Source organism: Anomaloglossus baeobatrachus, chromosome 1, assembly GCF_048569485.1.
Source record: "Anomaloglossus baeobatrachus isolate aAnoBae1 chromosome 1, aAnoBae1.hap1, whole genome shotgun sequence".
In the NCBI taxonomy this organism is placed as follows: Eukaryota; Metazoa; Chordata; class Amphibia; order Anura; family Aromobatidae; genus Anomaloglossus; species Anomaloglossus baeobatrachus.
Genome location: NC_134353.1, coordinates 502,822,299 through 502,835,409, shown reverse-complemented (window position 1 = coordinate 502,835,409; position 13,111 = coordinate 502,822,299). Strand labels below are relative to the sequence as shown.

Below are 13,111 nucleotides of genomic sequence, written 5' to 3'. Positions count from 1 at the left end.
CTGGATTTCGGTTCAGTGCGTATGATCCTGGAGTTTAGGTCATGCGCACTATGAAGCTGGGTGTACACGTCCTGGCTTCAAACTGAAGTAGTGCGCATGACCCAAACTCCGGGGTCATGCGCGCTGAGCCAAAATCCAGTGATGGCGGCGGAGAGGTGAGTGAGCTCATCCTATAACGCTGCGTATTCATTAGCCTGATAGCACGGTACGTACTAGATAGGGATGTACTAACATGCTAATGGAGGCGACTGGCCGGGTAACTAATGCCCAGGGGACTAGTGCCCTTGCTCATTAGCATATGGTAAAAGATCATTAGAAATACATAATAGAATAATAATAGATAATAATATTTTTTTGTAAAGATCTCTTTATCTATGCTAGTGTATACAGGGACAGTTAGGCAGGGATTAGCAATATACACCCAGAACTGCTCATGGTTCTGGGTGCATATTGCACCTGACAGGTTTGCTTTAAAGCTCTTAAAACTTTTGAGGCAGGTGTATTTACTTTGAAAATCCATTTTAGAATGGCTGTGTAATGTTCACATTGCGTTAAATGATTTATGAGTCCAGCTAAAGCTTGAGAGAGCATGCAAGTCCCAAATGTATTCACTATCCTCCCACCCAGCCTGACCGCTGCAGCTTGTACTGAGTAGCAGTAGGCAGGAGTTATGTTGAAATAAACTTGCCCATTAGGCTAGATGGGCAGTGACTGCATGTAGGTAGATACACGTAGAAGCCAGCACTCATAGTATTCCATAAAAAAAAAAATACGTTTATTGTTCACATTAAAAACAAGTGGCAAAGAACAGCAACAAAAATTAATACAATTTATATAACAGTGGTAGAGAATGGACACATAATGCCTGATTAGACGTGCATCCATTTGCTACCATTGTTGGAATGTTCAAAGTATTCACAATGTTGATGGTATAACGTTGACCAAGACCTTTTTGGTCCATTTGTTTAACTGTGAACTAGTATCACCTAATCCTATAAGTTAACAAAGTTACAGGCTGACTTGGACAAACTGAGTGTTTGAGCATCCACTTGGCACATGGATTTCTAAGTGCATAATTGTGAAGTTATGCATCTGGAAACTAATAATGTTCTATGGAATGCAAAACTAGGAGAGACATTTAGACACAGTTGTGAACAACATTTGACAGAAAAAGGCCTTTTGTGTACAGAGAAAGTCTTAGAGCTTCAGCTCATGAAAAATGGGAGCAAAAATATAAGTGTTATGTTTATATTTTAGTACAGTGTAATTTACATCAGGGAACCTGTCAATGCTTCATGTTGCTCTGAGTAAAGACAAATTCACCAGTATTTGTTGTTGTGTATTTATGCTGTGATTTTCCAGAATCATGACATGATTCACTGTATGAGAACAAAGACTTTCCTACAGTTTAAAAAAAAAATAAACAAAACCACCAAGTAAAATAATTGAAAACCATGTGTGAACACAACATTAGAGTTTGTTTAATTTGTAATGTCTGCTAGAAATGCAGTTTTAGGCTATGTGCCCACGGGGGAAAGTGTCCTGCGGTTATATCCGCAGGACATTCCGCAGGAGCTCCCAAAAAACCACAGCACAACTTTGTCTGTTTACATGCTGCGGTTTATTTGCGGAATCTCCTGCGGATATGGTGCGGGCATTCTGCATTGAGGATACAGTACCATGGCTTCGGCACTGGCTCCTCAATGCAAAACAAGTGCTGAGTGATCGGGGAGTTTAAACTTACCTCCATCACGCAGCACTTCACTTTTCGGCCGTGTCTGCACTGTGCAGGAGAAGGTGGGCGGGCCTGCACTAGCTCCAGCTGTCACATGACCACAGCTTGTGCAGGCCCCGCCCACCTCCTGCTTCCTGCTCCTAGCTCCACCGCGCTCCTGTGCACCGAGGGAAAGTTACTCGGGTGTCTGCTATCAAGGCAGGTAAGTATGGGACCAAGGCAGATTTCCGCAGGTAAATCCGCAGGAATAATTGACATGCAGTTATGTCCAGCTGCAGGACATCCGCAGCATATTCCGCAACCGCACATACCGCAGCATGGACACAGCACTCTCCATGTCTCATAGGGTAACATGGGGAGTGTCTGTACTTGCTGAAACCTGCGGATTTATCTGGAAAATCCAGATAAATCCGCAGGTTTTCCGCGGCAAAATCCGCAGGAGCAAGCTCCCGTGGGCACATAGCCTTAGGCCCCTTTCCATATCAGTTTTTTGTCATCAGTCACAATCCGTTTTCTCGACTGATTTGTCACAGATTGTGGCTAAACTGATGCGACTGATGAGTTTTTCGACGGATCCGACTAGCTGGGAGCTAAATAATAATTAGAGCATGCTCAGTCAAAAAAATCGGAATCCATCACCGGATTCCGTCATTTGACGGATTACGACAAATCCTGCGCCCTTAGGCTTCCATTCTACCAACGACGGACGACAACGGATCCGTCACTGTCTGATTTTTCGAAGTACACAAAAAACGTTACTGTGGCCGTCGTCTCCGTCCGACGGACAAACATTTTTCGACGGATCTGTCGAACGACAGATGAAACGTGAGGCCAATACTAGTCAATAAGAAAGAAAACGGATCTAGCGGCATCAGTCGCCGGATCCATTTTTTTCAAAATTCCATGGATTGTGACTGATGGCAAAAAACTGATGCGTGAAAGGGGCCTTAAATGTAATAGTATCTTGATAAAAGTATAGTAAAAAAAACCTCTTGCAAAGCATTTTAAATACTTGTACTTAAAATAAATAGTAAGACGCATGTCTGAAACCAAACATGTAAAAATTATATTAAAAGGAACTAGGCTCTAGGCATGTATTGGACCCAAAATTGTGAATGGAGACTTAACAGTAGACACATTGAATAGAATTTATTACAAGCAGCTATTATTGTAATTGACAATAAAGGGGACCTGTTAGCGGATGGGAAGTAGTGATATGACTGAATATGTAATTTCCCACAATAAAACTGATGCCTTCTAACGAGTCAGTCATAAATAACCTAGTATTGACGCTATATGTAAATCAGACTGTAAATGCTCTTGGGGCTTGTTAATGTATTTGGAAGAAGCAGTTTTCTTCCAAGTGCTTTGTTACGCACACAGTCCACTTGAAGCCTATTTGCAGATTTCTTTTATGCTAGATTTCTCATGAATTGAATATTATATCACTACAAAAAGGTACAATTTTTACAAAAGGGACACGATGGCTCAGAGGTTAAATTTGTTGCCTTGCAGCGCTGGAATCCTGGGTTCAAATCCTACCAAAGGCAAGCTCTCCAAGGAGTTTGTATGTTCTCCCCTTGTTTTCATGTTTTCCTCCCACACTCCAAAGTTGTACTAGCAGGGTATTTACATTGTGAGCCCCAATGGGGACAGTGATGACCATGTCTGATACGTGCTGCAAGATATCATGACGCTAGAGGAGTAAAATACCGTAAATACAAAGACAGGCACTAATCAAGCCAAACCATGTCTTCCACATTTAAAAACATACTGACTGGTTCCCTTTAATTTGTCCAGATAACACTTTCATAGAAAACTCTTGAAAAGATTATGGGCAGAAAGTGGTTCAATAGTGCACTCCGAAGCCCTGTCATGGGACCAATGTTATTTAATGTGTTTATAAATCCTATAGCGTTTGAAGTGCAGTACTTAGCCGTGTTTGCAGTTGACATAAAGCGGTTTTATACGCAGTCAGCAAGACGTATTCCCTTAGTAGCTGACCTGAGCAAATAGTATGTTGGGTTGAAATTGCCAGCTTTGCCAAATTTAGTTATATTTTTAGCAAATAAAAATACACACATAAGCAAAAGGGCTTGTATATTGCAGACCAAGTGCATACAATACATGTAATGTATTCTAGTACTGTTTAGGTATTTTTTTTGTTTTGTTTATTTGGGGAGGGAGCTATTACAGCAGCAAGTTATATTGGTGTTTAGTGTAAGTATTGCAATACCCAATGTATATATGTTTTACTACTTTTGCATACCACAAAGCCAACTGTTTGTCAGTGCGTTCCTAGACTCAGCAGTTTTTTATTCAATGATTTTGGAGGCAGGATAAACAAAAAAGACAGCAATTCTAGAATTGTTTTTCATTGTTAGCGTTCACTGTTAAATTATTTTATATACTTTTTAAAATAATTTAGCAGCTTTTAAAGGAGCCTTCAACAATCTTTAGATCGCTTATACACTGTGTGCAGAATTATTAGGCAAGTTGTGTTTTAGAGGATTTTTTTTATTATTGATCAACAACTATGTTCTCAATCAACCCAAAAGACTCATAAATATAAAATCTTAATATTTTTGGCAGTTGGAGTGTTTTGTTTTTTTTTAGATTTGGCTATCTTAGGAGGATATCTGTTTGTGCAGGTAACTATTACTGTGCAGAATTATTAGGCAACTTAATAAAAAACAAATATATTCCCATCTCACTTGTTTATTTTCACCAGGTAAACCAATATAACTGCACTAAATTTAGAAATAAACATTTCTGACATGCAAAAACAAAACCCAAAAAATTAGTGACCAATATAGCCACCTTTCTTTATGAGGACACTCAACAGCCTACCATCCATAGATTGTCAGTTGCTTGATCTGTTTACCATCAACATTGCGTGCAGAAGCCACCACAGCCTCCCAGACACTGTTTCGAGAGGTGTACTGTTTTCCTGCCCTATAGATCTTACATTTTATGAGGGACCACAGGTTCTCTATGGGGTTCAGATCAGATGGCCAAGGGGGCCATGTCATTATTTTTTCATCTTTTAGACCTTTACTGGCCAGCCACGCTGTGGAGTAGTTGGATGCATGTGATGGCGCATTATCCTGCATGAAAATCATGTTTTTTCTTGAACGATACCGACTTCTTCCTGTACCACTGCTCGAAGAAGTTGTCTTCCAGAAACTGGCAGTAGGTCTGGTAGTTGAGCTTCACTCGATCCTCAACCCGAAAAGGTCCCACAAGTTCATCTTTGATGATACCAGCCCATACCAGTATCCTACCTCCACCTCGCTGGCGTCTGAGTCGGAGTGGAGCTCTCTGCCCTTTACTGATCCAGCCTCTGGCCCATCCATCTGGCCCATCAAGTGTCACTCTCATTTCATCAGTCCATAAAACCTTTGAAAAATCAGTTTTAAGATATTTCTTGGCCCAGTCTTGTCGTTTTATCTTAGGTTTGTTGTTCAAAGGTGGTCGTTTTTCAGCGTTCCTTACCTTGGCCATGTCCCTGAGTATGGCACACCTTGTGGTTTTTTTTTGATGCTCCAGTAACGTTGCAGCTCTGAAATATGGCCAAAATGGTGGCAAATGGCATCTTGGCAGCTTCACACTTGATTTTCCTCAATTCATGGGAATTATTTTGCGCCTTTTTTGCCCAACACGCTTCTTGCGACCCTGTTGGCTATTTGCCATGAAACGCTTGATTGTTCGGTGATCACGCTTCAAAAGTTTGGCAATTTCAATACTGCTGCATTCCTCTGCAAGACATCTCACAATTTTGGACTTTTCAGAGCCCATCAAATCTCTCTTCTGACCCATTTTGCCAAAGGAAAGGAAGTTTACTAATAATTAAGCACACCTTATATAGGGTGTTGATGTCATTACACCACACCCCTCCTCATTATAGAGATGTACATCACCCGATTTACTAAATTGGTAGTTGTCTCTCAAGCCTATACAGCTCGGAGTAGGACAACATGTATAAAAATTATCATGAGATCAAAATATTCATTTGCCTAATAATTCTGCACACAGTCTCAAGGCTCTGGCCAACTGGTCCAGGAAGCCATTATCTATCCCCCATGAGATGGCTGGATTGTCACTGTAAATAAGCACTTGTACCTTGCCCCTCCCCCCATCTCATTGTAGATTCTAAGCTCTCACGAGCAGGGTTGCCATTTTTCCCTTTAAATTTTGTATCTTCTATAATTGTTACTTGTTTGTATATGTTTATGTATATGATATGTATATGTATATGAGCCTCCTGAATTGTAAAGTGCTGCGGAATATGTTGGCGCTATAGAAATAAAGATTATTATTATTATTATTATTTATTATTATTATAATACATTGCACTACTTATGTAATGCGGTATAGTGTTCCTGCCTATCATTTTTCAAAGGCCAGATGATTTTTTTGGTCGTTTATACAACTTACTAATAAACTTGTAATTGTAAGGGTGCTTTCACACAGCATTAGCCTCCTGTTCAGCGGTCCTGCCGGGGCTTATGTCCAAATCCCCCGTAAAACGTGATTTGGACATGTACGCTTTGTAATGCCCTTGATTATACTGATAGACTGTATCTGGGTGTCTGCCTCCATTAGGTGTATACGCTTTAAAATGGTGGACAACACCGGACACTGTAATTCCGTCTGCACCACTAAAGTGGGGAAAAAAAGTATTTAGTCAGCCACCAATTCTGCAAATTCTCCCACCTAAAAAGATGAGTGAGACCTGTAATTGACATCATAGGTAGACCATAACTATGAGAGACAAAATGAGAAAACAAATCCAGAAACTTACCTTGTCTAATTTTGCAAAGATTTATTTGCAAAATGTGGTGGAAAATAAGTATTTGGTCAATAACAAAAGTTAATCTCAATATTTTGTTATATATCCTTTGTTGTCAATGACAGAGGTCAAATGTTTTCTGTAAGTCTTCACAAGGTTGGCCCACACTGTTGGTGGTATGTTGGCCTATTCCTCCATGTAGATCTCCTCTAGAGCAGTGATGTTTTTGGCCTGTTTTCAAAGGGATTGAGATCTGGAGACTGGTTAGGACACTCCAGGACCTTTTTATATGCTTCTTACGAAGCCACTCCTTTGTTGCCCTGGCGGTGTGCTTGGGATCATTATCATGCTGAGAGACACAGCCACGTTTCATCTACAATGCCCTTACTGATGGAGGTTTGCACGTCCTGTTCCCTTTGCAGAGAAACAGCCCCAAAGCATGATGTTGCCACCCCCATGTTTCACAGTAGGTATGGTGTTCTTTGGATTCAACTTAGCATTTTGTCTCCTCCAAACACTACGAGTTGTGTTTCTACCAAACAGTTTTACTTTGGTTTCATCAGACCATATGACATTCTCCAATACTCAATAGACAATACTCTTCTGGATAATCCAGATGCTCTCTAGCAACCTTCAGATGGGCCCGGACATGTACTGGCTTAAGCAGGGAGACATGTCTGGCACTGCAGGATCTGAGTCCCTGGTGGCGTAGTGTTACTAATGGTAGCCTTTGCTACGGTGTTCCCCGCTCTATGCAGGTCATTCACTAGGTCCCCCATGTGGTTCTGGGATTTTTTCTCACCGTTCTTGTGATCATTCGCGAAATATGTTGGCACTATAGAAATAAAACTTATTATTATTATCATTATTCATCACGGGGTGAGATCTTGCGTTGAGCCCCAGATTGAGGGAGTTTATCAGTGGTCTTGTATGTCTTCCATTTTCTTTTTATTGCTCCCACAATTTATTTCATCACACCATGCTGCTTGCCTATTGCAGATTCAGTCTTCCCAGCCTGGTGCCTGGCTACAATTTTGTTTCTGGTGTCCTTCGACAGCTCTTTGGTGGACCAAAGTGGAGTCCATAGTGGAGTTTGGAGTGTGACTGTTTTGAGGTTGTGAACATTTGTCTTTTATATTGATAACAAGTTTATACAGGTGCCATTATTACAGGTAATGAGTGGAGGACAGAGGAGCCTCTTAAAGAATAAGCTACAGGTCTGTGAGAGCCAGAAATCTTTCATGTTTTTAGATGACTAAATACTTATTTTCCACCTTAATTTGCAAATAAAATCATGCAAAATCAGAGAAGGTGATTTTATGGATTTGTTTTCTCATTTTGCCTCTCATAGTTGTGGTCTACGTATGATGTCGATTACAGCCCTCTCATCTTTTTAAGTGGGAGAACTTGCACAATTGGTGGCTGGCTAAATACTTTTTTCCCCCTACTGTATATCCAATGGCCCCATCTGCACGTGTCAGAATCCCATTTTGCTTTGAGTTCGGACGTAAGCCCCTACAGGACCACTGAATGGGGGACAAAACGCAGTGTGAAAGCACCCTTATCCATGATTCCATGTCCAGACATCCTCCCCAGTTCTGAGTCCTAACCGGGACAGACACATTATTTGTGAAATGTCTAAAGAAGGCTCATTTCAGTACAAAAAAGGACCAGATCTGATATCTCAAAATAATGTCACCTTGGATAATTGGAACATAATTATTAATGATAATAATTATTATTATTATTATTGCCATATTTATTTAATCACGCTTTACATGTGAAAAGAGGTATATATAATAAAACAAGTACAATAATCATAAATAATACAAGGCACAGAATGGTACAGGAGGAGAGAGGGCCCAGCCCATGAGGGCTAACAGTCCACAAGGGATGGGTGAGGATACAGTAGGTGAGGATAGAGCTGGTCATGCAGTGGTATAGTGGACTGAGGATTACTGCAGGTTGTAGGCTTGTCAGAAGAGGTAGGTCTTCATGTTCCTTTTGAAGGTTTCTCGATAGGCGAGAGTCTGACATGTTGAGGTAGAGCATTTAAAAGTATTGAGGATGCATGGGAGAAATCTTGTGTGCGAGTGTGGGAAAAGGAGATGAGATGGGAGGTGAAAAGGAGATCTTGTGAGGATTGGAGGTTGTGTGTAGTTAAGTATCGGGAGACCAGGTTACAAGATGTATGGAGGAGACCGGTTGCAGGTGGCTTTGAATGTCATGGATAGGGTTTTGAACTGGAGTCTTTGGGTTATAGGAAGCCAATGAAGGAATTGGCAGAGAGAAGAGGCTGGGGAATAGCGCAGGGACAAGTGGATCAGTCGGGCAGCACAGTTTAGGATAGATTGGAGGGGTGTGAGAGTGTTAAAAGGGAGGCCAAAGAGTAGTAGGTTGCAGTAGTCGAGGCACAAGATGATGAGGCAATGCACTAGTGTTTTTGCAGAATCTTGGTTAAGGAATGTACGGATCCGGGAAAAATATTTGAGTTGGAGTTTGCAAGAGGTGGAAAGGGCTTAGATTGCGGGACTGGGGAGAGTAAGCAGCCATTGACTTTGATGGGTAGGTTTATTGGGGGGGGGGGAATTGAGTGGGATGGGAGAAAAAGGATGAATTATGTTTTGTCCACATTAAGTTTTAGAAATTAAGCAGAGAAAAAAGATGAAATGGCAGAACGTCATTCTGGGATTCTGGCTAGTAAGGAGATGATATCAGGTCCGGAGAGGTAGATCTGCATGTCATGAGTGCAGAGAAGATACTGAAAGTTGTGGTATTCTATAGGCAGTTACAAGATAAGTGTAGATTGAGAACAGTGGTTCAAGAATTGGATCTTGGGGGACACGAACAGATAGGAGGCGAGATGAGGAGGTGGTGTGAGTGGAAGACACTCAATGTCCAGTCTGTTAGATATGCAGAGATCCAATATAGATCCAAGTCTCTGATGCCAAGTGATGAGAGAATGTGTAATAGGAAGGAATGGTCCACTGTCGAAGGCAGAGGACAGGTCCACGAGGAGGAGGACAAAGTAGTGTTGTTGGCTTTGGCGGTTAGTAGGTCATTGGTGACTTTAGTAAGGGCAGTTTCAGTTGAGTGATGGGGGTTAAAGCCAGAGTGTAACTGGTCAAAGAGGGAGCAGGAGGAGAGATGGGAGGACAGGTTAAGATGGACATGTGTTCCAGTAGTATTGAGGCATAGGGAAGAAGTGATGTGGGGCGATAGCTAGACACGTGATGGGTCAAGGGAGGGCTTTTTGAGGGTGGGTGTGATTTGAGGTGTGTTTAAACAATAAGGGGAAGATGCAAGCTGTTAGTGATAGGTTGAAGAGATGGGTTTGGGTTGGGATGAAGACTGGTGAGGTTGGGAATGAGGTGGGACGGGAAAGGGTCAAGTACACAGGTGGCGAGATGTGATCTGAAGAGGAATGTTTATCTTCTGGCATAGCGAATAAGCTTCTTTTGGACGAAGAGAACTGAGTAGGTATGAGGAGAGGCTGTGGGGATTGTGGGCCAAAGCTTTCACTGATGTCAATTTTCTGCTTGAAAAATGAGACAGTTTTCAGCTGAGATGAGAGGAGAGGTGGCGCTGGAGGACGGAGGAGAGAATTGAAAGTCTTAAATAGCTGTTTAGGGTTGTGAGAAATGGAGGGTTAAAAAAGATAATAATATTTATTCATTTATATAGCACCATTAATTTCATAGTGCTTTACATACTGTACATCAGCAACACTGTCCCCATTGAGGCTCACAATCTAAATTAGAGGAACATGTAAGTATATAGGGTGTCATTTATTATATAAGGCACACTTTATTGTAAAAAAAAAAAAAAAATTAAATGGAACCTCTTTCTAGCCTAGATGTTTGTGTAGGACCTTTTTCCCAGGAAATGACATTGTAGCAGTTTATTTATAGCCAATCAATACCTCTATCAGAAGCTGTATTGTATCCTATAGATAGACAGCAGACTGATTAACCCATTACTGCTTCATCTATACTGGCTTTGGCATTAAATAGTAGGCAGGGAGTCCAAGAGTGGGAAAAAAACCAAAGAGAAAATTGCATGAAAAATACCCTGACTATAAATAAATAAATTGCAAGTGCTTAATAAAAGGGTACTTAGTGTATACATTTTTGCAAAAAGGTAAAAAGCTGTCTCACCTCGTCAAGGTGTACCCATCTGAGACAGTCCCTAACCTACTGAAGTTAAAAACATTATCAATACCTGACTTGTGTCATGTCAAACTCCAATATGAATGGTGGCAAGTGGTCAGCTGTGTCCCAGATTAAATACACCGTGAAGTGAGACGCAATTAGTTGTTCAGTCTCAGTATTAGGAGGGCTGCGCCCCCAACTTGCAAAAAAGCAAGATAACATACAAAAAACACAAAAAAAACCTGAGCTGAAACAATGTTCAGTAAACATGCAACATTAAGCATGTGAATTGCAGCCTGAAGACTAGAAAAAAACCAAAGAGAAAATTGCATGAAAAATACCCTGACTATAAATAAATAAATTGCAAGTGCTTAATAACAGGGTACTTAGTGTATACATTTTTGCAAAAAGGTAAAAAGCTGTCTCACCTCGTCAAGGTGTACCCATCTGAGACAGTCCCTAACCTACTGAAGTTAAAAACATTATCAATACCTGACTTGTGTCATGTCAAACTCCAATATGAATGGTGGCAAGTGGTCAGCTGTGTCCCAGATTAAATACACCGTGAAGTGAGACACAATTAGTTGTTCAGTCTCAGTATTAGGAGGGCTGCGCCCCCAACTTGCAAAAAAGCAAGATAACATACAAAAAACACAAAAAAACCTGAGCTGAAACAATGTTCAGTAAACATGCAACATTAAGCATGTGAATTGCAGCCTGAAGACTAGAAAAAAACCAAAGAGAAAATTGCATGAAAAATACCCTGACTATAAATAAATAAATTGCAAGTGCTTAATAGTCCAAGTCCAAGAGTGAAGTTTACAGGCATCTTATTGTTGGTAGGTCTCAAGCAAATCTAAATCTTCAATATTCCAATATTTGGTCCTTATATTAAGGGGTACTTTGCACGTTGCGACATCGCTAGCCGATGCTAGCGATGCCGAGCGCAATAGTACCTGCCCCCGTCGCACATGCGATATCTTGTGATAGCTGTCGTAGCGAACATTATCGCTACGGCAGCTTCACACGCACTTACCTGCCCTGTGACGTCGCTCTGGCCGGCGACCCGCCTCCTTCCTAAGGGGGCAGGTCGTGCGGCGTCACAGCGACGTCACATGGCAGGCAGCCAATAGAAGCGGAGGGGCGGAGATGAGCGCGACGTAAACATCCCGCCCACCTCCTTCCTTCCGCATAGACGGTGGAGGCAGGTAAGGAGATGTTCCTCGCTCCTGCGGCTTCACACACAGCGATGTGTGCTGCCGCAGGAACGAGGAACAACATCGTATCTCCTATTGGTGTGACATTATGAAAATGACCGACACTACACAGATCACCGATTTTCGACGCTTTTGCGATCGTTTATCGACGCATCTAGGCTTTACACGTTGCGACGGCGTTACCGGCGCCGGATATTTGTCACTTTCGATTTGACCCCGACGATATCGCTGTAGCGATGTCGCAGCGTGCAAAGTACCCCTAAGGCTATGTGTCCACGGGAGAATGTATCTGCGGATTTTTCTGCATCAAAATCCGCAGCTTTCCAGCAAATTCCGCATGTGCGGATTTGCCGCGGATTTGATGCGGATTTTGATGCGGATTTGGCGATTTTTTTTTTTTTTTTTTTTTTTTTTTTTCTTCAATTTTAAGGCTATGTGCCCACGCTGCGGATTTACCGCGGATTTTGCCGCGGATTTACCGCGGATTTGCCGAAAATCTGCAGCAGCGGCACTTCCAAGCCATTTCAATGGCATTTTGGAAATGCTGTGCCCATGCTGCGGATTTTTCCGCGGCGGATTTGCCGCGGATTTTGATCCGGAAAAATCTGCAGCATGTCAATTATTGTTGCGGATTTTGTTGCGGATTTTTCCCATGCAAGTCAATGCAAGGTGTAAAATCCGCAAGAAATCCGCAGGTCTGTTCCCACAGGCTCTTTTTCCTGCGGATTTGGTGCGGATCTCGCAAACAAATCCGCAGGAAGTGATGTAGGATAGTTCAGGAAGAGGAAGTTTCACCATTTTGTAGTGTAGAGTAGTGGCAGTGTAGTCGTGTTGTGTCCGGACTCTGGATTGCCAGCTAAAAGCAGCTAGTTACAGGCTGCTTGCTTTTAGCTGGCAAAACAGGATCCCAGGTCTTTTTTCACAATTCTTTTAAAAAAAAAAAAAAAAAAAATGTGCTCCACTGTATTTTCACTGTCCAGCCCGATGCAAGCAAGCAACTGAGGGCTGTGCTTCTCAGCAGGATAAGGCTGAAGCATTCTCTGCCCCTCCCGCTGAGAAAAACAGTCCTCAGCTGCCCCTGAAAATGGCGGCTCCGTTGCGAAGCGCCATTCTCAGGTGCTGTACCGAGGCTCATCCAGCTGCCCTGATGCATTTGGCTGGCTGGGTAATATAAGGGGTTAATGCCAGTTTTCTGCAAACTGGCACTAAGCCCGAG

General features: G+C 42.0%; 1 protein-coding gene across 1 annotated transcript in view; it reads left to right on the top strand.

Moving 5' to 3' along the window:
- The window catches only part of FBXO10 (F-box protein 10), a 96,509-nt gene that overhangs the window by 64,813 nt on the left and 18,585 nt on the right, over positions 1-13,111 (top strand). The window lies entirely within an intron of this gene.